The 25,624-nt window shown below is 43.3% G+C and overlaps 2 pseudogenes; one reads left to right on the forward strand and one right to left on the reverse strand.

Annotated features, from left to right (window-relative positions):
- Positions 1 to 9,737: 9,737 nt before the first annotated feature.
- LOC110148623 (DNA mismatch repair protein Msh6-like) lies at positions 9,738 to 13,859 on the reverse strand (annotated as a pseudogene).
- Positions 13,860 to 16,645: 2,786 nt separating this feature from the next.
- On the forward strand, positions 16,646 to 17,103 carry LOC110148644 (small ribosomal subunit protein uS19 pseudogene; annotated as a pseudogene).
- The last annotated feature ends 8,521 nt before the right edge of the window (positions 17,104 to 25,624 follow it).

A 25,624-nucleotide genomic window follows, 5' to 3' on the forward strand; every position in this document is an offset into this window, starting at 1 on the left:
GGGAACGAAGATACCACACGCGTTGGGGCAACTAAGCCCATGAGCTGCAACTACGGAGCCCACACACCACAACCAGAGAGAAGCCCACGTGCTGCAACAAAGACTCCAGGTACCGCAGTGAGTCTGACACAGCCAAAAATAAATAGATAATCTTTTTGTTTAAATAAATGAAAGTTATTGGTTACACCCTTTAAAAAAAGAAGGATAACACATCCTACTGCACAGGTTGTTGTGAAGCTTAAAGGAAATAATACACATGAAATGCTTTGAACAGTACCTAGCACTGTGGCTCAGAGGTTAAAGCGTCTGCCTGCAATGCAGGAGATCTGGGTTTGATCCCTGGGTTGGGAAGATCCCCTGGAGAAGGAAATGGCAACCCACTCCAGTATTCTTGCCTGGAGAATCCCATGGACAGAGGAGCCTGGTGGGCTACAGTTCATGGTATCGCAGAGTCCGACCTGACTGAGCGACTTCACTTTAGCACGAAGAAAGTGCTCAATAATTGTGAGCCATTATCTATTATCTTCCATGATGCCTGAAGTTCTACTACTAAAGACTAACTCCTTGGGATTAAGGAGGGATTCTGGCCTGACTGCTAGTCCTATGCTTTTCATAGTCTCAGGTTAAGAAGTCCAATGACACTCCTACTGTATATTCTGTGAGGAGTGAGACCCCTGCCTGGGGCCCCTGTCATTGTATCCCTGCCTTGGTAATCTACCCAAAGTCCAATCCTCTATTATGAACACCATATCTTTAGTCACCTTCTTGTGGCTAAACTCCAGCTGCTGAAATGTAGACCCATGAATAGAGTTATCCCAGGTATGAAGTAGCTACTCAATTAATATTAGTTGATTGACCAGCTACATTCCACTGGTCTCCTTGAAACTGACCTCAAATAGTATCCTGTGGGTTCTCTCCACTTGCTCTCATTGGCCACATGCTCACTGCCCACACTGGGCCCTCCTACCATCCTCCATGAGCAGATAGGTCCAAAACATCAGCCAACCACTACCCTTTTTTCATCTTCTTGGCAGATTAAACCACATCATTAAATCTCTGAGGGCTCTCCTCCAGAACACATGTTCTATGATTCAGTTCAGTTCAGTCACTCAGTCGTGTCTGACTCTTTGCAACCCCATGAACCACAGCACGCCAGGCCTCCCTGTCCATCACCAAATCCTGAGTTTACTCAAACTCATGTCCATTGAGTCAGTGATGCTATCCAACCATCTCATCCTCTGTCGTCCCCTTCTCCTCCCACCCTCAATCTTTCTCAGCATCAGGGTCTTTGCAAATGAGTCAGCTCTTCGCATCAGGTGGCCAAAGTTGGAGTTTCAGCTTCAACATCAGTCCTTCCAATGAACACCCAGGACTGATCTCCTTTAGGATGGACTGGTTGGATCTCCTTGCAGTTCAAGGGACTCTCAAGAGTCTTCTCCAACACCACAGTTCAAAAGCATCAGTTCTTTGGTGCTCAGCTTTCTGTATAGTCCAACTCTCACATCCATACATGACTACTGGAAAAACCATAGCCTTGACGAGACAGACCTTTGTGGACAAAGTAATGTCTCTGCTTTTTAATATGCTGTCTAGGTTGGTCATAACTTTCCTTCCAAGGAGTAAGCATCTTTTAATTTCATGGCTGCAGTCACCATCTGCAGTGATTTTGGAGCCCAGAAAAATAAAGTCAGCCACTGTTTCCACTGTTTCCCCATCTATTTGCCTTGAAGTGATGGGACCAGATGCCATGATCTTAGTTTTCTGTATGTTGAACTTTAAGCCAACTTTTTCACTCTCCTCTTTCACTTTCATCAAGAGGTTCTTTAGTTCTTCACTTTCTGCCATAAGGGTGGTGTCATCTGCATATCTGAGGTTATTGCTATTTCTCCCAGCAATCTTGATTCCAGCTTGTGCTTCATCCAGCCCAGCGTTTCTCATGATGCACTCTGCACATAAGTTAAATAAGCAGGGTGACAATATACAGCCTTGACGTACTCCTTTTCCTATTTGGAACCAGTTTGTTGTTCCATGTCCAGTTCTGACTGTTGCTTCCTGACCTGCATACAGGTTTCTCAAGAGGCAGGTCATGTGGTCTGGTATTCCGATCTCTTTCAGAATTTCCACAGTTTATAGTGATCCACACAGTCAAAGGTTTTGGCATAGCCAATAAAGCAGAAATAGATGTTTTTCTGGAACTCTCTTGCTTTTTTAATGATCCAGTGGATGTTGGCAATTTGATCTCTGGTTCCTCTGCCTTTTCTAAAACCAACTTGAACAACTGGAAGTTCATGGTTCACATATTGCTGAAACCTGGCTTGGAGAATTTTGAGCATTACTTTACTAGCATGTAAGATGAGTGCAATTGTGCAGTAGTTTGAGCATTCTTCGGCATTGCCTTTCTTTGGGATTGGAAAGAAAACTGACCTTTTCCAGTCCTGTGGCCACTGCTGAGTCTTCCAAATTTGCTGACATATTGAGTGCAGCACTTTCACAACATCATCTTTTAGGATTTGAAATAGCTCAACTGGAATTCCATCACCTCCATGAGCTTTGTGCATAGTGATGCATGATTGCCCTGCTCTAAAATGCTATGTCTCCAGGCTCAGACAACACTTATCAACGTGTACCCAGCTTCTTCCACCCTCTTCACTAACCTCTGCAGCACTCTGCACCACCCTGTGTGGAGCTCTATTCCCAGACAGAGTCCCCCTCACTCCAGCCAGGGCCTGGAATCCCTAACCAAGTCTCCTAGAATCTGTGTTACGTGCTAGAAGAAAGTCAGGGCTATGGAAAAAGCAGGCTGCCTAGAGCAAAGGGTTCATTCAGGACATGAAGGAAGTGTAAAATTAGGCTGGAAAAGTAGGATGGGGCCAAATCAAGGAGGGCCTTGAAAGGAGGCAGGTTTGAGCTGGAGACTGGGAGGACAGTCATGCCCAGGTACACTTGTACCAGAATGAGAAGAGTTTGGAGATGGGAGAACCAGTGAGGGAATCACAGGGCCCTTTGAAAGAAAGCAGAAAAGTAGACCACATTCCCAGAGGGGAAAAAAAACACACATACTGAACAATTTGCATAATATTTCAGAGGGTTGCAGATCTTTAAAGACCATCCAGAGGACTCTCTATTGGTGAACTCCAGATTAAAATCTCTGGAACAGAATCTTACAACCAATTAGAACCTGGCATAGTCACTCAAATAGTGATGTTTAAGCGGGGGAAAAGGACTTCCCTGATGGTTTAGTGGTTACGAATCTGCCTGCCAATGCAGGAGACATGGTTTTGATCCCTGGTCTGGGCAGATTCCACATGCCGTAGGGTAGCCAAGTCCATACACCACAACAACTGAAGCCCACACACCCTAGAGCCTGTGCTCCACAACAAGAGAAACCACTGCCAAGAGAAGCCCAGGCACTGCAACTAGAGAGAAAGCCTGTGTGCCAAAACAAAGACTCAGCACAGCCCCAAAAATAAAATATATATATATTTTTTTACAAAAAGAAAAAAATCTTAACTCCTGGTCAGAGAAAACAAGAACCTGGCTAAGCTTGGCAGTAACAGAAAGTACAACAGGGAATGAACTCCAAACCATTTAAGAAGTGGGGGGGAAAGTGGGTGTTTTTTTTTCCTTTTTTTAAGATAGGAGAAATGAAAAAAAGGGAAGTTTGCACATCTCTAATCTACGTGATCAGGTGCATCCAAATGAGGGAGAGTGTCAGTTTTTTGTTGATTTGGTTTTTTCCAATGCTGGCAGGGAAGGATGTGAAGTTTGATTTGTTCATTCAACATGCTTTAATCAAGTGCCCAGGATATGCTTGACCCTGGAACATCGACATGGAAAGGCAGAGCCCTGCTCTCATGGAGCTCACACTGCAATGCGAAAACAGGCACAGAACAAGGGCAACACGGAGACTGCTGGAGAGTGAGGGGTGGAGGGGCTTGCACAAAGCAAGGGGAGCATGTGGAGTCTGCAGTATGCTTGAGGAAATCAGGTGCCCCAGATAGAACTTGAATAGCTTGGAGCTTAACCTAACTAATGAGCTTTACCTAAAGCTCCAACAGGAAGAACTACACATTAACTTTTCCCTGACCCAATAGCCCACATGTCCTTTTTTTCATGTTCTTTGCCAAGTGTTGCCTACAGATATGCTCAGTCACTCAGTTATATATGCCTCTTTGCAGCCCCATGGACTGTGGCCTGCCAGATTTCTCTGTCCATGGGATTTCCCAAGCAAGAGTACTGGAGTGGATTGCCATTCCCTGTTCCAGGGGATCTTCCAGACCCAGGGATCAAACCCATGTCTCTTGCATATCCTGCATTGGCAGGCAGATTCTTTACCACTAGCACTACTTCGGAAGCCTGTGTCTATAGGAGATGGGAAATAAAGTGTGTGATTAAATATAGGAAAGGTCGCACTGATAGCTGAGGAGAGGGGGGGAAAGCAGGAAAAGATTTGAGACATTAAGGGGTGGGAGTGGGGGAGGTAACAATAAGGAAATTATTATATTCGTGAACTTAAATTCCAAGCTGTCTCCTTCACTGATGAGAAAATAACAAAATCTTCAAATCCGGACTAGCAAATCCAGACAGGCTCCAAATGGGTCTGTCTGCCTTCAGGGAATAGTTAGTAAAATCACCCTGCAGGGAGCTCAAGGAGTCAGTCTTTGAATTGGGTTTAATAGCAATGGAGCCAGATTTGCTTCCCTATTCTGCAGCTGTGTTAGCCTCTGTGATCTCTGAATAAATCAAGGAATTTTTCCTCAAGAAGGAAACCTTCCACAGCTGGTTTCTTGGGAGCCTTGAATGCTGTGCTTTTTGGCAGGTGTGTGACTGCCCAGCAGGGAATCCCGGAGTTTTGAGCAGGCCTGACAGTCACCTGTGAGGCAGGTCACAGAGCTTTAGAAATCTCCATCTAGATACAAATAAACTTATTTACCAAACCAAAATAGACTCACAGACATAGAAAACAAACTTATGGTTACCAAAAGGGACTGGAGGGTGTGTAGGAATGGAGGAATAAATTAGGAGTTTGGGATTAACATGTACACACTATTTAACATAAAACAGATAAACAACAAAGACCTACTGTATAGCACAGGGAACCTATATTCAATAGCTTGTGATAACCTATAATGAAAAATCTGAAAAAGAATATACGTGTGTATGTGTGTGTACAAAAAGAAGGGTATCTCCTTCTAAAGGAAAAAGCAGAAGGGTCTAAACTTAGGGATGAGAGGCCGATCTACCGGAGGAGAGGTGATAACTACTGAACTTTTTAGAAAATTTTTAGACTTTTTAGACTTTTTAGAAAATCAACCTTTAGACAAGGTTGATTAATTGGGAATGCAGAACCAAAGTAAAGGGAGAAATTGAGAATGATGCCCAGATTTCTTACTCAGGGAACATGAGTTCTGACAGTTCTCTTCACTGACATAAGGAATAGTGGGCATTCCAGGGAGGTGAGGTAGGGTGGGGGTTGCTAGAAGGAGAATGAGCTCAGTTTTGTTTTAGAAGTTTTTTTTTCCTCTGTGTACCTTTGGAAAACGTAACAAAAATGCACTGACTATACAAGCCTTGAGTTCAGGAGAGTAGTCTAGACTCGACATAGAGTCTGGAAATAACAGCTCATAAGCAGTGACTGAAATCCTGAGCACAGAGGCGACGCAGCCTGAGAGCATAAGGGGCTGAGAGGAGGTCCCGGGGGAAAACCAAAATTGAGACCACCAGAGGAGACTGAGTAGAAGACAGCTAGACTAACCAGGAGAAGACTACCAAAAAAATGAAGGGGAGAATTTCAAGAATGGAGTGGCCCAAAAAGTCAAATGTCTTATAAAGTTCAAATAAAATGCCGACCAAAATGTATCATTTGGATGTAACAACCAGGAAATCATTGGTAACCTTTTCAAGATGGGGGTAAAAAGCAGATTATTGAGGACTGAAGAGTAATTGAAAGCAAGGCAGTGCAGACGGTCCCTGGAAGGAAGGAGAGAGCTGGGCGTGGGGAGGAGAATCTCTGGAAGACGAGCTGGGTCATCAGCAGGCGTTCTTTTATTGCCAAGGTTTTCTAATGAGAAATATTTCAAAGTGTTCTTATTTTGCAGGGAAGTGCCAATGAAGAGGAAGAGGATACAACAATGGAAAACAAAAAGTAAATCTCACAGAAGGGACCAGCGACAACCAACTTCAGTTGTCAGATGAGCCTTGGATAGGAGCGACTCGTCACCAAAGAAGGAGAATGGGAGATAAAGGCTGGTGCCAAGGCCGACAAAAGTGTACATGGGAGCAACTGTTGTCTTTTTCCTAGGAAATGTTAAATTAGGTTATCCACAGAAAGTCAGGAAGTTGGAGTAGAGGTGGGTGCCTAAGAAGAGTGGGAGAGGGTTGGAGGCAGTATTAAGAGGAGTGTGCGTTCCATTGACATCGGATGCTATAAACATACATCTACACCTACAGTACCCATGTTGTGTGACTGCCTCTAGCATCTTTCAGAAACAAGATTTGGAGAAGGAGCATCTCAGAAGTAAAAAAGATATGAGTTGGGGTTTGCAGGACAGCTGTAGCAGATTTTGAAAAAGAGGCAAAGAAAGCAAGGATGCCAGCAAGACAGAGACTGAAGGATAAACCCAGCATGGAGTTTCATCAGAAAGGATAAAGAAATGAAACCACGAAGGGGCTCACAGGCTTCTGAGAAGAGTGGGGGAGGAGGAGACTGGAGATTATTACCAAGAGGGAAAGCAGCTGGGATTTCAAATCCATATTAGAGGAAATGTGAAAGGGTGGTTCTTATGTTTAATAGTATGGGATATTACCAAGATGGTCCAATTGTGATTATCCTACCTGGGGAATGGAATAGGTGCAGAGGCCAAGGGTGCCTATGAACTGCAAATACTGCTCCAAAAAAGTAAAAGCAACCTTCTATTCATCCAAAACTGCTAACTCCAAGAGATCTGCCTGTCACTGGCATTGGAATATAAAAAGTTAGAGGCAAGAAGTGTGTCTGAAGTGACAATGTGGGAAAGATAGATCAACAAGAAGCAAAATCCTGCTTCAGACAACAGTTGCAACCAAGACCTCTGACAGGGACTTCCCTGGTGGTCCAGAGGTTAAAACGCCACACTTTGAATGCAGGGGGCCTGTGTTCAACCCCTAGTCAGGGAACTAGATCCCACATGACACAACTAGGAGTTTGTGTGCCAAAGAAAACTATCAGTCAGTCAGTTCAGTCGCTCAGTCATGTCTGACTTTTTGTGACCCCACGGACTGCAGCATGCCAGGCTTCCCTGTCCATCACCAACTCCTGGATCTTGCTCAAACAAATGGAAACTATAAACAAGGTGAAAAGACAATCCTCAGAATGGGAGAAAATAATAGCAAATGAAACAACTGACAAAGGATTAATTTCCAAAATATACAAGCAGCTCATACAACTCAATGCCAGAAAAACAAACAACCCAATCAAAAAGTGGGGAAAAGACCTAAACAGACATTTCTCCAAAGAAGACATACAGATGGCTAATAAACACATGAAAAGATGCTCGACATCACTCATTATTAGAGAAATGCAAAGCAAAACTACAGTGAGGTATCACCTCACACCAGTCAGAATGGCCATCATCAAAAAGTCTACAAACAGTAAATGCTGGAGAGGGTGTGGAAAAAAGGGAATCCTCTTACACTGTTGGTGGGAATGTAAACTGATACAGCCACTATGGAAGATGGTATAGAGATTCCTTAAAAAACTAAAACCAACATATGACCCAGCAATCCCACTCCTACACACATACCCTGAGGAAACCAAAATTGAAAAAGACACATGTACCCCAATATTCACTGCAGCACTATTTACAACAGCAAGAACATGGGAACAACCTGGATATCCATCAACAGAGGAGTGGATAAAGAAGCTGTGGTACACATACACAATGGAATATTACTCAGCCATGAAAAGGAACACATTTGAGTCAGTTCTCATGAGGTGGATGAACCTAGAGCCTATTATACATAGTGAAGTAAGTCAGAAAGAGAAAGATAAATATCATATACTAACACATATACATGGAATCTAAAAAGATGATACTGATGAATTGACCTGTAAGGCAGCAGTGGAGAAACAGACACAGAGAACAGACTTATGGACACGGGGAGAGGGGAGAAGAGGGTGAGATGTATGCAGAGAGTAACACGGAAACTTACATCACCATATGTAAAATAGACAGCCAATGGGAATCTGCTGTACATCTCAGACAGCCAATGGGAATCTGCTCTGCATCTCAGGGAACTCAAAAAGGGGCTCTGTGTCAACCTAGAGGGGAGGGGGGAGGGAGATGGGAGGGATGTTCAAGAGGGAGGGAACATATGTATACCTATGGCTGATTCATGTTGATGTTTGACCGAAAACAACAAAGTTCTGTAAAGCAAGTATCCTTCAATTAAAAAAATAAATTTTAAAAAAAAGAGTTTGCATGCCATAACTAAAAATCCAGCATGCCGAAACAAAGATTGAGATACACATGCCACAACTAAGACTTGGCGCAGCCAAATAAATAATTAAAAATAAATATTTTTAAAAAAGATCTTTGACAGAAGTTGCAACTCTGTTAAGACTTGTCAAGGACCATGGCTACTGAGGAGCAGATCTAGCTTTTTCGGGTAGCAGGTTGAAGTATTACTCAACTGCTAATTTCCTCAGTTATACCCAAAGTCATAGTCCAAGAGGGATGACCGTCACTGCCCAGACACGCATATAATCTACTTTAAGACTTTGATCTCCTCCCTTTCTCCCCTCTCCCCCCATGCCTCTTATTGGCGAAAAGCAACAGGAAACCAAGTAGAAAGGCTATGGATGCAAGACACACACAGTTAGCTTCCCAAGACAGGGATAAGGAAAGAGAGGTGTGAGGGGCTTCTTTGGTGGTACAGTGGATAAGAATCTGCCTGCCAATGGGGCGGACATAGGTTCGACCCCTGGTCCAGGAATATTCCACATGCCTCGGGACAACTAAGCCTATGCACCATAGCTTGTGAGTCTGTGCTCTAGAGTCCACAAGCCGCAACTACTGAAACCCGTGTACTCTCAAACCCATGCTTCGCAACAAGAGAAGCCAGCACAACTAGAGTGTAGCCCCTGCTCGCTGAAACTAAAGAAAGCCCACACACGGCCACAAAGACCCAGTGCAGCCAAAAATTAAATAAATAAGTAAAAACTATATTTTAAAAAAGGAGGGGGAGGTGTGAGGAGCAGATTTGGTGGAAGAAACGAAAAACACCCAGCAGAGTTAACAAAGTATATGAAGAGTTGTGGTAACACTCCAGCACGTGTCTTTAGCGAAGGCACTGGTTTAAAGAAGTAGGTGAGACTTAGCATGCAGACTGGGACTAAAATGTCACAAACCAAACCCACAGGAAACTCAGAGTGCAGACAGGTTTTGTTTGGCGCATAGAACATATGGGTATATATGTTTTCAAATAAAAAAACAGCAAATGTTTTCAAACCAGGAGATATCACAAAGAAATATAATTTCTGGCTTTTCTTTAAAAACTGGAAGATCCAGCAACAGTTGGCCCGTTTCCTATAGGGCAACACTCGGCTGGAGCTAACCACAGCCCCTTTAGACAGGGCATGACTTGTCCAAATTTCCTCAGACCCCACTACCTTCTCTTCCATGCCTAACACTAAAGTCCAGAGTGAGTTTTCAGCCTGGAGGTGTCAATCAGCCTGAGGAGAATTTTATTTCTTTTTTTTTTTCTTTCATTTTAAAAAAATAAAGTTTATTATATCATAATGTCATCTGAATTTACCACCTTTGTCAAAAGTGAACTCAAAGCTTCCAATGTAGTCTATAATTCCTCAAAGTCAGCAACTTATGGACAGCTTCAGCATCTACGGTCGACCTTTCACTAGCCAGACAAACCTCCCGAAATAATCGCAGTGACTGAGTCACCTTCTCAAATTCTCTTGCTTTTCTATGTCCCTTTTGAATAACCTCCTCTGGAAGATTCGCAAGCCTAGGTGCATTAAAGCCACAGCTTTTAGGCCAGGCTCCTTTAATGAATTTATAGAGGAAGGTAATGGTCTCCTAGCTGGGATCTTCACATTCATTCTCATGTGTCCTAGGTCCACTGCAACATTTTGAGAATAATCTTCAACTAGTGAACGGTAGTGGGTAGAAAACAATGTACGACACTTTACATTCTCAGCAAGTTCTTTAACAACTGCATTTGCTCTTGCTGTCCTATCAAATGCTGCAGCGCCTCTTCCTAATTCATCCACGAGCACCAGAGAATGTGCTGTTGCGTGTGTAAGTATACTGGCAGTTTCACTCAATTCAACAAAAAATGTACTTTCACCTGACAATATTCTGTCTGAGGCACCAAATCTAGTAAACACTCTATTAATTGGTGTGAGCCTACACACTTCAGATGGTACATAACAGCCCACCTGGGCCATTATAGCTAATAGGCCAGCCTGTCTCATGAGCATAGACTTGCCTCCCATATTTGGCCCAGTAACAAGCACACAATAAGTTTGCCATTTTCCTCCTCCTCTTCCTCACAGCCTATTAGAATGTCATTAGGAATAAAGTCATCACCAAAAAAAGTCTTCGTAATGCAGGGATGGCGTGATCCTTTAAGGTCTAGAAAGGGAGGAGTAGTTTCTCCTGGCAACAGAATTACTGGACATTACATAGGACCATCACCCCCTCAACTGTAGTTAGCCAGGCACGATAAGACATCCAACACTGCAGTGCACCCCACAGCAGCCTGCCAGTCCTTACAATTTTTATCAAAGGTATAGAACAGTCACTCCATGCAGTCTTTTAATCATGCGTCTCTCTGCTTGTCAGCATTTATCAGATTAACCAACTTCTCAATTGTTTTGGTCCAATATTGTTTACAGTCCTTTTGGGTGGATTTCAACTCATATTCTTCTGGCAAGTTATGGGTGATGAAATTCTCTGGAATTTCCAACAGGTCAATGATTCCTACCAATTCCCCAGTAAACTAGGGTCCTACAGCCAATTCAACTGTGCTGTTTCTCCAAGTATTCCAGGAGGGTCTGTTCATTTTCTCTTATCTCAGCAAGAGCTTGATCATAATCAGAGTCAAATCCTGCTTTGGGAGTAATCAATCCAGTCTTTCGAGCCTTTTCATGGTCAAAAGCTGTATGCCATCGGTTCAGTTCTGAAGTTAAATCAGGAAAGTGACCTTTAGGATTTTTTGTCTGCAGGGTAAGGACCTGCGTAAGGATTTTAGACTGCCAATGACTTCTTCCATAAGCCCTATAATTTTACATATTACTTTGAATCCTTCCAGAGCTGAAAGAAAATTAATTATCTTATTTTTTGCTATATGTGGTTTCTTCATACATATAGCTGGCTATCTGGGTGGTTCTGGCTCTTAAAGAGAGACCCAACATTATGAATTTTACTCAGTAGTCTCTCGAGATCTAGAAGCTTCTTAAGAAGGTCTACAGCCTCAGAGATTTTGTCAGGCACAACCATTAGGTCTTCTATGGCATGCAGAGTATGGCACAAAGCCACTGCTTTAGAAGCCAGTTACCCAAGGGAGTATGGCAAGTATCAACCTTCTCTAACAGGGTCCCTTTAGTAGAACCATTTGTTCCATTCAGAAAAATCTCAAAGTTGTTCAATGTCACAGCATCTAGCACCATTCGTTGATTGGCTTTAGCAAAGACAGCACCAGGTCTTGTAGCATAGACCCTGTCAGAATTCAAGAGAATATACTCTTCAAAATTAGCCATTGATAAAGGCTCCTGGTCAATAAGGCATTTTTTGAGGTAGAAGACACAACCACCAAGAGCAGAGAAGGCCAATTCACTCTTCTCTCCTGGTGTCAATCCAATAGAATCTGACTCCGAGGTCATACCTTTAAGCAACTGGGGTAGCATCACCCTATCATCCTCATTTAACTTGTCTGTAAAATATCCTTCTTGAAGGAGAGTTCTCAAAGTTTTGGCTGCATTCCAAAACTGGGAGCCTGGTATCAGACCTTCCTGCAGAGAAGAGGATAATAAACTCTTGAGAGTCATCTTAGTTCCCATTGAAAGATTTCCCCTTTCAAATAAGACTTGTACTGGAGGATAGCGTGCCACTAAAGTCCTAAACCTGGAACAATGGCAATCGTCTGAAAACTGACCTATGAAGAACCTCCCTAGCGAGGTATCAACAAATCATACTCCATACACACGAATGTGGCCAGCAGACTCCTCTTTCCTCTTTGAGGCTAAGAAGATACTTACTGCAGTTCTCTGAGGGGTCACCTTCCAGCACACTGTAGGTCTGTGTACCCCTGGTAATGACCCTACAGATCTCCCTCTGCACCACTCTGTCATACTAAGGTACGTGTGCCATTTCTCAGCATTGTGCCTCCATCATTTCTGGGGTCTCAGCTGTTCTACTTGTGCTACTTGATAGCCTTTCTGGACCAGGGAATCTGAGCATTAGCCTAACGCAATTTCAGGGAGACCAGAATGGGCCCAGTTGCCTTTCATGAATACCAGCCCTAGTTCACTGACTCCAATAAGCATATCCATGTGGTACAGCTCATAAAACTTCCCCACTTTTTAAAATATAACCAGATCAAAGTTCTGAGACTTAATTTGTAACCACTTCCTCATCCCAGGAGTACAGGAATTAAGGAAATCCTCAGACACATGGAATGTGGATGCATCAAATCAGGGTGATCGGGCCGCCTCCTGTGCACATCTCCTCTTCTCCTCCGTCAGCCCCTCTAAAGTTTCATGATACCAGACAGTGGGGCGATTACTGTCATCACATCCTCCACCACTGTGGGCTTGGGATTCAGAATTCTGAGGGGCAGAGAAAGCCCTCAAACTGTTCCTGGTTTCTGATGAAATGCCAGTTGCTCATTTGGTGGCTGAGGGCATTTCCTTCCTTGAACTCTTCCTCTTGAGGGAACCATTTGCAATTACCATTCTCTTCCGCTTTGGAGCAACTTTGACAGGGCTGTCCAGGCCTTCACTGTCACTGGCCCCATGCCACTGCTTATTTCGTCACTGCTTCCTTCCTCCTTAGCATCTGGCTTAAATTACACATCAGAGCCACCAATGACACTCTCAGAGTCTGAAATGACCCTTCGTTTTTTTTTATTTGGCGGCTTACTTTGCCTGGATCCTTGCCCCTTTGGCCTCACTTCCTCCTCACTCTCAGTGTCATTCTCCCCTTCACTCTTACCTGACGCATAAGTGGCACCTGCCTCCGTCTCTTCTTCCTCCTCTGGCTCTGAGAACTCATCACATACTGCCAACTCAAGCCTCTTAATCTTGTCTTTATTCAAGCCTTCATCTGCACATTGCATTGCTCTGAGTATTTCAGGCTTTGCACTGTAAAATGACCTCCTTTCTGGGCTTCCTTTGAATGTGAACCTGTATATGGCTTTAATAGCCTTCTGCTAACCCAGCCCCTTGTTGGGCTACCATCAAAAAACTGTACATGAACTTGGGCAGACTTTCCTTTCTCACAAATGAATGTTCCATCAAAAGGGTGGTTATAATCCAGGCAAGGCCACCAAGGGTAACCCTCCATCTTGGTCCAAACCAAATCACCTGGTGAGAAGTCACAAGAACTGCTGGTGGGGATCACAGGGGATGCTGACTTCCGCTGCCCTCCATTGAGGTTCCTGGCCTCAGCCCACAACACGGTAACCGCTAGGGGCTCTGGCCCAGCCTCGCTCCAGGCCTCATCCCTGCCTGGGGAAAGGAAGGCCCCAGTGTTAGAGGTGGTGGTGCTGCTTTCATTTGAGGCCCTGACAGGGGCTTTGTTGGCATTATTCATGGCTGGAAACTTAGGGAAGAAGCTATACAGTGTATTCTGTCACAACATGGCCACAGTTGCCAAGGCTCAACCACTCTGTCATACCGAGCCACTAGAGGCAAAGCATCTACCGCTCGGGGCCTACTGGCGGGAAATCTCTCTTTCTTTCTTTTTAAATTTGCAATATTTTTTCTCCCAGTTTTAATGAAATATATGTTATGACATATAACAAACACACAGAAATAAAACTTAAGAAAAGAGATATAACTTACAAAGAGCACTGTGTAAGTTCAAGGTAAACTGGGGTGTTTACTTATAGTAGAAAAGTACTTTTCTGGATTCACAGGTATTCCTGCTTTTCAAAAGTTTGCTTTTCATCACTTCACTTTTATAAAAGACATACACTAGCATCTGTTTTCACCAACCAAAATAAATCAGAGGAGGATTTTTGCTTTTACCAAAGAAAGATGAAAATCAAAAATAGTGTTCCACATTTGTTTTGCAGTGAGCCCTTAAACACTGAGAGAATCAGCTTGTACCCTGAGGAGCCAGAGTGGCCCCACTAAGCTCCCTCCCCAGGAATGACACGCAGCATCTCAGCATCAGGCCGCCGTAGTGTTGAGCTGTGTCTGTGAGCATCTGTGTTTTCTCTCAATTTATCTTGTGCTTCCATTAGCAAGATGTGTCTTAAGGTAATTGCTTCTTTGTCTTCTATCTTTCAGCTTAAAGAAGATTTCACAGGCATGCTCTACTTTTGAATAGCAGGGGAAACCTGTTAGTCTCTACCAAGGTGGAAAAACAAAACAGGGCTGAATTTTTCCTGAAAAATGGAAGAGAACATTTTCTTTATGAAAGGGAAGAGCATTCCCACAGTGTTATAATATGCACACAAAGTGTTTCTGTGTCAAAAGGATATAAATCAAGAGACCATTTTTCTTTCACCCAGCCCACTTTACTCAATTATGTTACCTGCCTGGAACCCTGTAAGCAATGCAGCTTGAGGTTCTGGACTAGAGTCATGCAGGTGGAAAGCAGAAAAATCATCTAAATTTCATGTCACTTACCCACAATATTCTTTATACTTATTGCTATTCCCTACCACTATTGCTCAATCTCCAAATACCTCTGAGCCATAGAGCACCCCTACCATCACCTCTGTCTTCTAACTAACTTGGGGGCATCTGGATCTCAAAGGTTCTGCAGCATTGTCAGGTGGGGACATCCTCTAGGCAGGCAGAAAAATGGTACTAGAGGCAAATACCAGTGAAGCAGAGATAATGGTAAGTTCACTGAGTTAAAGCAGTGTGGAAAGAAAACTGTAGAGGTCAAGAACAGAGCTGTAAGTGGCACAAATAATTAAAAACTGAGGAAAGGCAATTCAAGTAAAGGAAACTCAATAGAAGTAATTAGTTACCCAAGTGATGGAACAGCTGAGAAGCTAAAGGGACAATGAGGCAATCCAGAGATGAGCAATACCAGGAAGTTTTTGCCACCCCTGGGCATGACAAAACAAAAGAAGGAGACGATGATGTGAGAAACCAGAATCAGGACTTTTGGCGGAAAGGACAGGAGCCAAGGCTGCCTACCATGAGCTGGGGCTACAGGAAAAGGGTGCAGTCTACTGAGCTAGAAATGACAGAGATTGAACCACTGCCTAAGAAACCACCTTAGTCTCCTGCCAGCTCCTTTCATGGGCCATGGCTGATTCATGCTGATATTTGATAGAAAACAACAAAAGTATGTAAAGCAATTATTCTTAATCAAAAAAATAAATTTAAAAAAAAGAGTTTGCATGCCATAACTAAAAATCCAGCATGCCAAAACAAAGACCGAGATACATGTGCCACAAAAAGGTAGGCTTGATATAAACAGGGCAGGGAAGGAGTAGAGAATGAATCTGGGAGCTACTGCAAATAACTGGGCAGAACCCAGACTTTGGAGGAGTCACAAGGACTTTAGGAATAAGAAACAGAAGCAGCAAATGTAGACCACACATTTGTCCTTTGTGCTGTTTCAGAGTACCAGTGCAAACTTGGTCCTGTTTGCATTCTTACATTCCTGAGATTCAGTTCAGTTCAGTTGCTGTCCTGTCCAACTCTTTGCAACCCCATGAATCGCAGCAAGCCAAGGGGGAAGCTAATGCCTACACGCTGATTTTAGAAGCTCCATTTCAAGTTACTATTCCCTAGATGGAATAGCTTTCCCCAAAATTTCTCCTTCCTCATTTTCTGCTGAAATTTACAACCCTCTTTGTTACTTTATAATTCCTTTTCTTCAGTGAAGATAATAAATAATTGTATGATTCTCCCCAATAACATCCTGAACTGCTTCCATGAATAAGTTCTTTTTACACAATTTTTAACTCTTCTGCAATCAGGAATTCAGCAATGGGATGCTGTTCTTGTTATTACTTTGCAACTACAAAGCAGTAAATCCATTCATTTGAGAGCTAGTCAGCCTGTGATTTAAAATAACATCTAAGTAGAAGCTAGGACCCCTCTTCGTTTGGAGAGATGAAGTTTTCCATTTCAATAATAGGAACAGCAAACAACGCAGGATATAGATACTCTGTATCCACTAAGTGATGTGCTCCTAAATCAGGTGATTACTATTGTAATCATACAGTCCGTGCAACAAACGCTGGTTGATTTAAGAGAGCAAAGACATAACCTGGAGACAGAACAAGACCAAGACCTAGAGTATTTTAAAAACCTAGCACTAACTTTCAATTTTCTCATTTGAAATTTTGGAGTAATGATCGATGCCCCAACTACCTCACAGAGTTTTTGGAAGGTCAAATGAGACAAGTGCCTGAGTATGCCTTTTTAAAATGCAGCACAGATCCTTTCCAAGGAGCCGACGAGATGGCGGAAGTGGAACAGAATTAGAAGCGGACCATCCGCAAGTTCACCTACCGTGGCCTGGATCTCGACGGTGTCCTAAAGCAGCCGATGCAGCTGTAAGGTGAGCGGCGGCGGTGGCCGCTGAAGCGCTGCCTCCGGCGGAAGCGAGACTGGCTGCTGAAATGGCTGCGCAAGGGCAAGAAGGATGTGCTGCCCCAGGCCAAGAAGGATGTGCTGCCCCTGGAGAGGCCCGAGGTGGTGACGACGCACCCGCGCGAGCTGATCTTCCTGCCACAGACGCTGGACAGCACGACGGGCGTCTACAACCGCAAGACCTTCAACCTGGCGGAAATCAAGCCTGAGAGGACTGGCCACTACCTAGGCGAGTTCTCCGTCCCTCACAAGCCCGTGAAGCACGGCGGGCCAGGCATGGGGCCACACACGCCTCCCTATCCCTCCCCCTCAAGTAGCCTGCTGGCCAACGGAGGCAGAGACTTCTAAAAATAGATAACATTTTAAAATGCAGCATAAAATATATCCACAGAGCCGGGATGCCTAGGGTCCGAATACAATCCCACCAGTTTTGGGCCATGTGAACTTGAGTAAATTATTCAACTTCTCTGTGCCTGAAGTTTCTCATCTGTAAAGTGGAAAGAGTAGGGGGCCCTCATCATGGCTTGTAACTAATGACTAGCTGGGGTGAGGGTACAAACGCCCTCCTCCCTTCCTAACAATGAGGCAAGGTACCATTTACACTCCAGAGCCCCCAGACATCACGCTGAGACCATACTTCACCTGAAATCCCATCCTTGTGTAGCACCTTCTCTTTTCTTACTCTGCTTCTCCCTTACCAGTTTTCTTTAAGAACATTCTCGTCACCAACCTCATGCACACAAATTGCTTTTGCAGACTCTGTTTTTATAAAGCCCAAGCTAAGTTCAGTACTACTCACACGGAGTTGCTGATAGATAGATAGTTGCTGATAGATAGATAGATAGAGCACTTGAAACAGTGCCTGGCATGTAGTAATTTCTCAGTAACACCGAGTAGAAAATGGGCCAGAAAAGACAGTCACATGATAATCACAATAATGATGTTACAAAACCACTGGCCTAAGGAGGCACGGGATATGTGTGTACTGATAGCTGATTCACATTCTTACACAGTGGAGACTGGCACAGCATCGTGGAGCAATTATACTCCAATGAAAAAAATAAATTTTAAAAAAAAGTTTAAAGAAAAAACTTTGAGTTAACGTGTATGGAGATTAAAAGTCCTCCCTCTTGAAGTAATACCATTTGCGGCAACATGGATGAAACTAGAGTGTCAAACTAAGTGAAGTAAATCAGACAGAGAAAGACAAATCCCATACGATAGACAGAGCAAACAGGTTGTGGTTGCGGGCAGGGAATAGGGAGGATGGATTGGGAGTTTGGAAATTATGTGAAAAAGAATATATGTGTGTATGACTGAATTGCTCTGCTGTACAACAGAAGTTAAGACAGCACTGTAAATCAATTATACTTCAATAAATTTCTTTTGAAAAAGACATCCCTCTATCCTAACAAGAAAAAAGCTGAACAACTGAAAAATCAGCAGCTCGACTTAGATCTGGCACAATTGAGGTTACAAAGGAACACCCCTAAAACTGGAGAGACAGACAGGGGGATACTGAGAATTACAACTTACTAGAGCAGAAATCCACAGGCAGAAAGCTCCACGGGAACAGTTGCTGGAGTAAGAAAACCTGAACTGTAATTGACAAATTGCTGGAAGCTCAGTGTGGATAAATCTGAGAGATGAAAATTCCAGGTGGACCCAATCATTGGATGCAAGTAGGAGGGGGGAATAGTGGGGGGGGGGGGGGGGAAGGTGGATTCTGTGAGTTTTACCTCCAGGAGCTCTTCCAGGTTCTTACAGTGAAGAAATTTAAAAAAAAAAATAAAAAAAATCCCCTGTTGCTTCCTGCATGGGGAGGGAAAAGTAACCATTTTGAAATAATCAGAGTATCCTGTTCTAACAGAGCCTGTCCTCAAGAGAAATTATTTTACCAGATCCTAAATTATTGGGGTCTTATCAGAGCCTAACTAACCCAGCACAAAGGAAACGCCCAACTCTAGTCCCTCTAACCATCCTGCCCCACCTAAGGTGGTGGGGACACTTGTGAAGTTCACAGTCCTGGGGTACAGGCTCACTAAGAGGCTGATACTTATCATAGGACTGTAGAACACTTCCTCTGCCCACACAAAAACAACTTACCACCACATCCTTGAAGGACTATTTCCTGGCGTTCCTTTTAACCAATACATCACATCCCACTTTGAACAAAAAATTACAAGACATACTAAAACGCCAAAAAAAAAAAAAAAAAACAGTTTGAAGAGAGAAAGCAAGCATCGGAACCAAACTCAGATATGGCAAAGATGTTAAAATGATCAAATGGGAATTTAAAATAACTATGACTGGGAATTCCCTAGCTGTCCGGTGGTTAGGACTTAGCACCTTCACTGCCAGAGCCTGGGTTCCATCCCTGATGGGGCAACTAAGATGGTGCACCCCTCCCCACCCCCACCACACCCCCACAAAAAACAACTCAATATATTAAGGACTGTAATGGGGGTTGAGTTTAATTTCTCTCTGAGTATGGACTGGACTTATTGGATCACATCTATTGAATAGATTAAAGCAGAAGTGATAGGATGTCTCTTCCAACAGTAGGTTATATGAAGACGGGAGTTTCCATCTGGGGTGCTCTCACCCCCTCCTTCTTTGTCCTAGATCTTGTACTATTGAGGAAGCCCTACAAAAATGTTCACGTCACAAGGATCTGTAGCTGCTGCCAACAACCCTCATGAGACATCTTGAAAATGGACCCTCCAGCTCTTCACTGGCCAACCAGTTCACTGCAACCTCATAAGAGATCAGGAGCCAGTGTCTGGATTCTTGACCCACAGAAACTGTGACCCTAGAAATGTTTGTTGCTTTAAGCTACCAAATCTAGGGCAATTTGTTACACAGCAGTCGATAGCTGACCACATGGAAAGATAATAAAATTGCAGATAGCAGTGGTTTGACAGAAGAAGAAGGGAGAAACACCAAGACTATGGACAGAATGAGGTGGACTGGAAATGGAGTTACCCATGTGTATGAAGAGCATCAGAAAATGAAGCTGGAAAACACAAATCTCGCCATGTTGGTATGGGAAAAGCCATAATAAGTATCATAATCTACAGGAAACTCGATGGTGAAACCGGATCCCTAAGCTCAGTGAGGTAGCTCTGCTATTAGAAGGAGCACTGCCAGTAGAAACCCAGTGTCTTTAAAGCAAATGCAAAGTGTCATTATGAAGGAGAGAGTGAAAACAGAAAAGCCTTTCCTTGGAGAAAGAGAGCAAAGACAAATAATCAGCCTTAAAAAAAAAAAAATCATGAATGAATGCTTTACACTTCTCCTGCTAGCACAAGGGTATCAGATAATTCAAATTCTTTGTATTGAAGGTTGCTTTTTCTGGTCACCTGAATATAAATTAATAAGATGTTCCTGTATATTCAGTCTTAACTGGAAGGATTTCAAAGAAACTTTCCAAAGTCATTAGACACGAACAGAGTCCCCAGGGCTCTCAACTTTTCCAAGGTGGCTCGGCCAAGTTCAACTCTCAGCTCCATCTAAGCAGCCATAGGAACTCAGACCTTTCTCGTTCGCAGCTTCCTTCCTTATGTGTCACACGGTGTTGACAATGCCATGCTTCACAGCACTGATGTCAAACAGATTACAGAGAGAAAAAGCACTTGGCCAACTGTAAAGGGCTGCACAAAGAGAAAAGGGGAATTCCTTTCAGCTGCCACATCTCCCAGAGAACCCTGTCTCTCAGCCACTGCCAACTCCGCAGTCATAGCAGACCTTTTATTAGCAGGGGATGCTTCTCTCCGACATTTGCTGTCTCTTTGATTAGAACCATAACAATATCCCTGTGCTTTCAGCACGCCGGCCCACCTCCCTTCGTCGCCTGTGGCTGGTGTTATTATCTCTGCCTTCCCTCCGGCTGCCCTCAGAGTTTCCTTTCACTCCCTCTCTGCCTCCTTTCACCTGGGAGATAGTTCCCCCCAGAAAACGATTCAGCAGTGTTTTGAGGAAACCATTGTGGAGTCGCTCTGTTTCCATTTTCCCGAGAATAGCTGCCTGCTGAGTGAGAACGCGTTCTCCACTGTGCTGCCGCCCTAAAAATCGACTCTGAATTGTCTGGCCAGTGCAGTCCAGAACTACTGTGGACCAGGGATACTGAAATTCTGAACGACATCTTCTCCCTTTCCTAAGACACCGAATTCCCCAGTATTCTAAATCCAGGATGCTTCATCTCCCGCCAACCTGGCATGAAACCCCCAGTTCCATGGAGGGACTGTTGGTGGTTCAGAACATGGACTTCAGAACCTCTAGGAGCTTCATTTCCCAGGAGGATCTTGTTAACTTCCTGCCAAGGCCACAGGTCAGCACGAAGTAAGACAGTATATAGGGGCTTCCCCGGTGGCTCAGTGGTAAAGAATCCACCTGCCAGTGCAGGAGATGTGGGTTCAAGCCCGGATTCAGGAAGATCCCATGGGCTGACCAGCAGCTAAGCCCCTACGCCACAACTAGCGAGCCTGTGCCCTCGAGCCTGGGAGCTGCCGCGACCGAGCCCACACGCTCAGAGTCGGAGCCCTGAGACAAAGGAAGCCACTGCGCCGAGAAGCCCACACACCACAAAGAAAAGTAGCCTCCCCTCGCCACAACTGAAGAAAAGCCCGCAGAGCAACAAAGACCCAGCCCAGCCAAAATAAATAAATAAAATTTTATATACATATATACATTTTAAAAAGACAATATGCAGTATGTTTATAGGTGTGCCAGGCACAGATATAGCCTCCAGGAATGCACTGTTAGAATAGAATTACTGTTCACAAAATTTCAGTTCTTCCTCCAAGCTACCCTAGCTTCTTCCCTCCTCAGCCCTTTCTCCCCGCCACCCCCACCCCACCGCTTCCTTCCTTCCTGCAGATCCCAAAAGGCCCCAGCAGGGCCTCCATCCTCTGCAGAGCGCCACTGCGCCAGCCCACAGCACTCTCTCCCTCGCTGAATGCCCACAGCACTGTCTCTGCCACTCATGGGGAAGTGGTCCCCTTCTTCCTTCTGCTGTTCATTATCTTTCTTTGTGTGCTGTTATTTAACTCAAGCAGGCTTTATTTGCTGACACTGTGGATTGTTATCAATATTTTATCAGACTTCCACCCAGGCCCAGTAATGAAGATGCTGAATTTTAAAACAATGTAAATAAATGCCAATGAATAACACAACAAAGAGGAATGTTGGCTAAATTTAGGGTCCGAAAGTGAGTCTCGTTTTCCTCAGGGCTCCCTTTATACCTCCTAGAGCTATTCTTATTAATAAAGAAGATTCAGTTCCCACCCAGATTTATCAGCAAAATTATCAGAAATGGAAATAACATAAAATATGTAGACGTGTTCTAAAAAGGTGGCAAGAAGATTCTACAGTTTAAAAAAAAGTAATTAGATAAAAGTCATTAGATTCTAAGTAAGGTATGGTCAACTTCCTGGAAATTACAAAATAAACAGCTGGGAGGCTCAATCTTTAAAACCAGAAAAATATTGAGGTAAAGTTAGTAAAGTTGTTGAAAAAGAGAGCTGGCTATAAACATCAAGGAGGAGTAACCAGGAGAGGGAGAAGTCCCACCATGTAATCTGTGCCCAGGACCCAGAAGTGAATTTCTATCAGCCCCCACAAACTAGGGTGCCTTCTAGAGTGGAGACACATCCCTTTGCCTCTCTTCCTGGCCCTGACCAACAAGACAAATAAGGGGTATTTTCAAAGTCAGTATTAAAAAGAGACCAAGGGTGATTTCAAGGGTCACCCAGGGAAATCTCTCCCCACTTACTTGCTGATTCCTGAAAAGTTCTTTCTGCTCTAAGTAGAGACTGAGGCTGAATATGTGAACACAGTTTCACACATTGATGAACAATCTACAAATGCACACAGTGCTAAGCCATGTTTTCTGGGTTTTATTGGGAAAAGTGAAAGTATTAGCAGCTCAGTCATGTCTGAATCTTTGCAACCCCATGGACTGTAGCCCTCCAGGCTCCTTTGTCCATGGGATTCTCCAGGCAAGAATATAGGAGAGGACTGCCATTCCCTTCTCCAGGGGATCTTCCCAACCCAGGGCCTGAACCCTGGTCTCCCTTTATTGGGAAGAAAGGAATCAAAAAGACCAGTGTGGAATGAGACCCCAGAAGTGATCGACTAGCTTTGAACGTCAAACAAAATAAAGAGAATTTGTGTTCCAGGATCGCCTCCACCAGGTTTGCTGGTATGTTTGCAGGCAACTCTGCTAGTTAAGTTACTTTGTGACTCTAGTAAAGTTGTGGATTCACTTAGGCCAGCCTTGGGACTGTGCCATGATCAAACAAGTACAGTGTTTAGTAGTAAGAATAATTTTAAAGATATTTCCTCCAATTCCTCAAAGAGTGTTGAAGAGGGTTGTCATGGACTAAATTGTATGCCATCCACACAAAATTCCTAGGTTGAAGCTCTGGCCCCTAATGGGACTGTATTTAGAGATAGGACATTGAAGGAGGTATTTAAGATTAAAAGAGATCATAAGGGTGGGGCTCCAATCCAACAAGGAGAGAACGCCAGGAGTGCAGGCAATGCAAAGGAAAGAACATGTGAGGACACAACGAAGAGGCACTGTCTGCAAGCCAGGAGAGACCTCACTAGAAACCAACCCTGCTGGCTCCCTGATCTAGGGATTCCAGCTTCCAGAACTGTGAAAAAGCAAATTTTTCTTATTGAAGCCACCCAGTTTGAGGTATTCTGTTATGGCAATCCAAGCATATGAATACAAATGCCTAGTTGATAACCAACACACACACACAAACACACACATACACATCTCCCCATAGGGAGATAAAGAACCCAAGTTGACCATTGCAGAATCCTCTTGATGGACTCCAGGGCACAGGATAGAAAGTCCACAGATTCTCTCATATTAATACTTTTTATCCCATCTCAACACAGTCATTAAAATAGAGAATATCTCTTCCTGGGGCATTTATACATACAGGTCAACACACACTTATTATGCACCTGCAATGACACACACTAGGACCTGGGATACAAAGATGAAGATGTCTGCTTTCAAGGCTCTTATAGCAGACTCACCAGTCATTGGGTCTGAGGCCACTGGAACTGGCTGCTCCTTCCTGGTCACCCTCTGCCCACCTCGGCAGGAGGATGCCGAACGTGCCTCTGAGCCTTAAGTCCTATAGTCTCCAACTCTGTGGATGGATTGGGCTTGGGCAACTTTCCTATCCTGTCTGCTTCTAAGATGTTTTTACCTCTGTGATGTGGGTACCATAGTAAACTCCATTTTTACTAATAAGAAAAATGAGACAATGAAACTCTATAACTGGGCTGAGGTCATAAGCCTGAGGATTGGAAGCTTGGTGACTCCACAGTTCTGGACACCTATTACCCTATTATATTCCTTGGTTGCATAACCTTTAATCAGTTGTCTTAAGTATTTAAGTTATTTGCATTTGTTACTTAGCATCATAATTTAAGGGTTCCCCCTGGTGGTAAAGAATCTGCCTGCAGTATAGGAGACCCGGGTTCAATCTGGGTCAGGAAGATCCGTGAAGAAGCTAACCACTCTGGTATTCTTGCCTGGAGAATTCCATGGACAGAGGAACCTGGAAGGCTACATTCCATGGGGTCACAAAGAGTCAGACATGATTGAGCAACTAAACCTATTTAATCATAATTTAAAGGAGTTGATGTACACTTTACAGGTGAGACCACAAGGAGGAAAAGACTAAATAACAGGGTAATCATTAAAAGGGCTTGGAAGATACTCTTCATCCAGGCTCATGCCAACTCTATGCTTCTAACACACCCCCTACCCCACTGATAACTCCACAAAAGAGTTAAAGAACCCTTTAGCATGAAGTTGGTTATGACCATCAAATTCCTGTCATAGAGGACAATTTTCCTGATTTTTTTTAACCTTGAAAATTGTTCCTGTTACAAACTAGGGGTTAAAGCAGGTTTCCGTAGTGTAGTGGTTATCACATTCGCCTGACAAACTAGGGGCTATCAGTGGGGAGAGTGTGGGGCAGGGGCAAAATAGGGGTAGGGTATTAAGAAGTACAAACTATTAGCTATAAAATAAGCTACAAGGATATATTGTACAACACAGGGAATATAACTAATATTTTATAATAACTATAAATGAAGTATAAGCTTCAAAAAGTGAATCACTATATGTACACTTGTAACATATAATACTGTATAGCAACTCTACTTCAATAAAAGAAAAAAACTGTTCCTCTTAAAAATTAAGTAGACTGGTAGTTACCAGGGAGTGGGGGTGGGAGAAATGGGGAGATCATGGCCAGAGGGTACAAACTCTGTTATAATGTTAACAGGTTCTAGGAATCTAATGTACAGCACGGTGACTATAGCTAATAATACTGTATCATACACTATTATGTTGCTAAGAGACTAATCTTTTTTTTTTTTTAATGTGAATTATTTTATTTCTTCATAAATCAATTTGATGTTTTCTGATATATTGCATTTACTCTATTTTGCATAATATTCCCTTTAATTAGTATTTTAGCCTACAGGCATCCCAATACTTAGTAATATTTTTGTTTCCTTTATTTTATTTGTTATTGAAGTTAACTGACTTAAAATATTATATAACTTTCAGGTATACAAATTTGTAATTTGATATTTTTATAAATTATCTACATATAGTTATCATAAAATGCTGGCAGTATTTTTGTGCTGAACATTACATCCTTGTAATTTATTTTGTACTTAGTAGATTGTACTTTTTAATCTCCTTCATGTATTTTGCCCTTCTCTCCAGTTTTCTTGTCTTAGATATTGTGACATTTATAGGTCCCCAAATTTAATACTGCCATATTGGTGAGTGAT

This window comes from Odocoileus virginianus, chromosome 6 (assembly GCF_023699985.2).
Source record: "Odocoileus virginianus isolate 20LAN1187 ecotype Illinois chromosome 6, Ovbor_1.2, whole genome shotgun sequence".
NCBI classification, from domain to species: Eukaryota; Metazoa; Chordata; class Mammalia; order Artiodactyla; family Cervidae; genus Odocoileus; species Odocoileus virginianus.